We start from the raw sequence: 5,810 nt of genomic DNA, 5'->3' as shown, positions 1-5,810 counted from the left end.
TTTCCAAAAGAACAAGATCCCATTGCTTCTCACTGCCTGTCAGCCCTATGCAGCCCAGGCCCACAGCATCTCACACCAGCTCCTGTGAGAAGCCTCATCCCTTCCCTCACCAGTGAGTGGTCCCTGCTTCACCTCCACCACTGCCACACAAGTGAGGAAGAGCAAATGGAGAAACCCAAGCTCAGGCCAGGTCTTGTTCTTGTCTCTGATGGCATAAAGGGGGAGGCCAGAAGGGAGAGCCAGCAGTAGAGGGTTGGAGGGATGGAGAGATGGAGCTTGCTGCTCCTGTTGTCTTGGGGGATGTAGAAGACAGACACTGTTCATATTACTCTTAGTGTGGCCAGTCCTGATACCCACATTTCAAATCTCTTCTTCTTTTCCAGGGATGACAGCCACACAGTAAGCAGGGGGATGTGGAAACCAGATGCCAGGCTCATTCCTCAGCCAGCAGCTCATACCAGGCAGCTCCTTCTGACCTTTCCCAGCATAGGCAGTGGGATGGCAGCTAACACCGCACACCAGACAGCCCAGGTGGCAGCCAGTGCTATGCTGGCCTTTACTGGGAAAAATACTGAAACCTTCTGTCTCTGTATCTCTCTATACTTATCTGCAAAGTTGTGTTGTGTATTATTAGTAAACCAGATATATAGAGCATATTTGTAGAAATCGTGTTCCATGGTTAACTGAAAGCTCTTGAATAAAATTCATGAAGAAAAATAAAATTTCTGTCCCAATTTATACCTATTTTCTATCCTTCACAAGCATACTTTTCTGTTTTCATTTACAGTTTGTATTATCACACCACTGTTGATGATTTTAAATAGAAAGATTTACGCGATCTGAAGCAAATATTTAGCAAGGACTATTACAAATGCAAGTGAAGATACAACAATATGAAAACACCCACCTTTCTTAATACTGCAGCCTTGAAAACCCCTTGTTTTTTCTGGTGTCAACAGCTAGTAGTGCACTCTCCATGCTGGACTGAAGAGTGCCAAATCAGAGTGCAAACGTAATGCTCTGCTGACCAGTTTCCTATGGCATTTCCTATTGGCATTTAGAGGCAATTTCTTCTGGGTCCCAGTGGATGCACAGCTGTGAGGGTCACACTGCTGACAGTGTCACTTCCATTTTCATTTTTCTATTATGACTTCGAATCTTAGAGGAAGTGACACATGACTTAGGAGGAGCAGAGGTTTTGCAAGCTCAAGACAACTTCCAGATGTTATTTTTCCTGGGGCTCTAATGCATTATTGCTCATAGGTTGTAAAAGGGCCCTGCCTAAAGCATCCACATAATGAGATCCAGTGGATGAAGGCAGCCTAAGGAGTCACAGCCAGTGCCATGCCTTGTCCCAGCATCACAGCTGGAAAGTATTGGAAACAAATACGACACGATATTTTCTTAAACATATCTTTTAGATGCCTCTAGATTCTGTTTTTGGATTGTTTGTCTGTTTGTTTTTCTAACATGAAAATTGAAATCAGGTGAGGGCTACAGTTAAAAAGGAGGAAACCATTACAATCCAAAATTTAAAAATATAAAAAACAAGGTATGTTCTGAAAAGCTGGAGAAAATTCATTTCATTTTAAGCCATTACAGCAGGAGCTGCCACAGCAGTCTCACTAATAAATTAGCACTCAGGTCACCTCCATATCTGGGTTACAATTGGGTCAAATAAAAACTGACTTCTTGTCAACCTTTGCTATTCATCCAAGGCTTGGACTGTAATACCAGTTCTTCCTGTCTTTAAATTATTTTTCAGTCCCAGACAGAGGCCATTGGGATTTTTGACTTTAGTGAAAACACCATGTTTTAAAAAAAGCATAATCTTACTAATGTAAGGTACTGCTTTAATAATAACAGTAACAACTAATAATAACAATAACAAAATGCTTTTACATCACTGGAACATAAGTTCATTGGCTAAGTTTAAGATCCACCCAGCTCATTGAAATTAATGTTTACATATGAGTGTAAGAATAGGACAGGCAGTGTAACTTTCAAATTTCATTAGTTCAGAGAAGTTCCTCATCAAGAAGTTGCAATGGTAATTATTTCTGTGTAATATTTCTCAGTGGTTTTATTTTCTACACACTCATGGAGTGAGTTCATCATCCCACATCCAAAACACTCTATGGCGTAAGTTCCGTCATTTGGCTGTGTGAATGAAAAGCTCCTCCTTTTGGTTGTTTGGAATTGAACCGTTTTGAGTATTGCAAGTTCATTTTGTAGCTATAATGTCATAGATATAAGAAATGGTGAATATTGCTACCCGCTTACTCTCTTCACGTGATGCAAACTTTGTAAATCACGATGATATCACCCTCCCTCCCCAAACTATCTCTTTTCTGGTTTGAAGACACTAGGATTATTTACTTGTCCCTAAAACAGGTGCCATTCCTTTGATCTTTTCTGCTTCCCTTCTTTGACTTTTCCATATCCTTCTTGTGACAGAACATACTTGAATAACATACAATATTCAAAGTGTAGGTGCACTATGGCAATATGATTCTGTTTGTGTTGTTTTATATTTCTTTCCTAAGAATCCCTAATTTTAAATAGTTTCTTTGTTTTTCTGTAAAAAAAGAAAAGGTTGTTTTGGGAGTTTCCAAGAACTCTGGTATGGTGAACACTGACACAAATAATGCATTATAATAATACCATCTTGATGGATGGTGGGATGATGCACTGTCTGAACTAATGATTAGAAGAGCTGCATTTCCCATTTTAATGAGACACAATGATGTACACAGATTTGACAGCTCATTCTTGATAGGGTGCCTGCCCCTTGTTGAAAGACTTCCTTGGCTAAATTTCAGAAGAGAGAGCCATCATTTATGTGGGTATTTTCTTACTCTGCAGGCAGCCAATTATTGCCTATCACATCTCATGCAGCTGCTATTTTGCACACACAAGCACAGGCAGATGTCACATCTTATTTTCACTATTCCAACCAACCAATCAAGGCAAACATGGAAAGTCCAATCCTTCAAGCCTTGAAGACTGAGTCTGCATTACCACCAATTATAATATTCTTCCCTGTGCTATGGAGAAGCCTAGCCATTGTTAGTAACATAAGCATGTAGCTAACATGCTCCTGAGCAACAAGGCAAGGACTGCATTTGCAAATTCCTATCACTTTAAAGTTTTAGCTGTATGTGGAAAAATTGGTTTTATTTCCAAGTGCTGAATGTAGAAGTGAACAGAGATTATTATCTTAAACCATTCTTAAAGTCGAAAAAGTACTAATTCCAATTTTTGATCTTGGCTTGTAATGACTGTATCTTGGCTTGTAATGACTGCATTGTAATCTATAATCAAGTACCAGATACAGGCAATTCTTTAAGGCCTTGATTGCATGCCATCAGCTGCTCTTCAGCTTTGACTGTGGGTGGTGAAGTTCTTCTTGTGTGGAATGTCAATAAATAAAATTACTTCAATAGAATCTCTCACTGCTAAAATTTTTCTTAAAAATTTGTTGAAATAAAGAACTGGCAGGCCACGAAGATGATCAGAGGGCTGGAGAACCTCTCCTATGAAGACAGACTGAGGGAGCTGGAGTTTTTCAGCCTGGAGGAGAAGGCTCTGGGGACACCTTACAGCGGCCTTCCAGTACCTAACAGGGGCCTACAGGAAAGCCGGGAAGGGACTCTTTGTCAGGGGGTGGAGTGATAGGACAAGGAGTAATGGCTTTAAACAGAAAGAGGGTAAGTTTAGATTAGATGTTAGGAAGACATTCTTCCCTCAGAGGGTGGTGAGGCCCTGGCACAGGCTGCCCAGAGAAGCTGTGGATGCCCCATCCCTGGAGGTGTTCAAGGCCAGGCTGGATGGGGCTTTGGGCAACCTGGTCTGGTGGGAGGTGTCCCTGCCCATGGCAGGGGGTTGGAACTGGGTGGTCTTTAAGATCTCTTCCAACCCAAACCATTGTGTGGTTCTATGGTTACTGATGTTCTGCAATGGTCTGATAATTGACAAGAACTTTGAATCCCTTCCTTTTTCATAGTCAGTAGTTTGAATGCCTAAAGCTCAACTTTTTTTGCCAGACTTCATACCCAGCTCACCGAGTGTAATTCTAGTTCAGCACTGGTGTGGTCCCAGAAGATTTGATTTAATGTGGCTCACGGACAATCCCTGCCTCACTGCACCCATGGCTGCATGAAGGTTTGCATGGCTTTTCACGTGCAGCTCCACTGCTGAGGCATAACTGATGGCTGGAGCAGGCAGGAAGTGGCAGTGGTGTCTTCTGTGGAAACAGAAGTAATCAGGGAAATGAAACAGGCAACCTTTGGTTTGCATTGTGTCCCTCATGGCCAGACCAGAGAACTCGCTGACTCAGTGCAGCAGTTGCTGATATAGGGTCCCAGCATACAAAGGGAGCTGGACAGACCAAGACTGTACAGACTGAATGCACACACATTGAAAAGCTGATTTGTCCATGAACTTGATCTTTTGATTGTTCCACAGGGACATCAATATGAATAAGAGTGGTTTAAGCTGTTGTAATACACCCCAGCTTGTACTGAATAAAGGTCTCTCTCTGGAGGGCACCGGGATTCATTTAATATATGGGAACATCTGCCATGCCTCAGACAGAGCAGCTACATCATTTTCTGCTTTGAACCACAATGGAAGTATAACCACTGATAGTGAAGAAAATCATGTTATGATTGAATGCATAAGAAAACTCCATCAACATATTTCATTACTGTCATGAGTGACTGAGTGGTTTTCCCAGACAAAATTCAAAATGTTTCTGTCAAAGATTTTATGGACATTGTTAGAGGTAATGTTCACATACTCTGACTTGATCAATGAAAGTTGGTACATGGATGGATTTTTAGTCATTATCAAGATAGCATCAGTGTAGAAGGATTTTGTTTCATTTTTTTTCACCAGTATGCATTTCTTCTATGTAGGGATTTTGCTAAGTAGCACCAATGATTCCCATGGCAAAATTAGATTGAAAAGGAGAGAGATTAGTTTATTGTCTGGCCCTTTTGGCTGAGTGGAATAAAGCAGTCGTTAGTTCATTTGTTATTACTGATAACAATCGAGTATTATATAAAAGCTCTCTCTACTGAGAAAATCTGATTTGAAGTTTGTTCTTAAATAGAGCAAAACAAGGAAGATCATTCAACCCTTGTTGTAGTCATTTGCAGAGCTAATGTAGCATCATCCTTTATCTGAGGAAGATGTGTGACTGAATGATATTTGTAGTGCTGTCTACTCTGCTTTCATAAACTCAACTTTCCCTGACTCTAAGGGAGAATATGCACTCATTACATTTAGATGGTTTTATTTTATGATAGTTGGTATTAGAGGATTATAATACATAGGCTTTATATACCAGAATCCAGGGTGAAAGTCTCCACATCTCTGACCTTACTCATCTTTTTGATTACAACCCTTTTTTTAATTAAACAGTGCTCTTTCTGAGCACCTCTAAAAAGCAGCTGGAAATGCAATTAGTTCTCAGGTACTTAGGATAGCACCAGCTTTTGAACTGCCTTTTTTGTCTCTTGCATGGTCAGTAGGCTACTCAAGCCACGCTGGTAGTGTTTAGAGCTTGTGTCATCATGGTCAGTTGCTTTGTTAAAGCAAGTAGTAGGCTCTGTAAAACTACTAGAATCATATTGTCCTAACTCTGGTGTAACTCTATGATGAATCGGGTTACAGATATGTATTATATAGGATGAACAACTGCACAGCAATGACTTGTAACCATCCCCTGAAACAGCCACGTGCAGTGAGAAGGTGCAGCTCTGATCATTAAAGAGTCCTGAAACTAGGAAGGGCAGAAGAATCAC

This window comes from Cygnus olor, chromosome 1 (assembly GCF_009769625.2).
Source record: "Cygnus olor isolate bCygOlo1 chromosome 1, bCygOlo1.pri.v2, whole genome shotgun sequence".
NCBI classification, from domain to species: Eukaryota; Metazoa; Chordata; class Aves; order Anseriformes; family Anatidae; genus Cygnus; species Cygnus olor.
Note: the sequence above shows the minus strand (reverse complement) of the source record.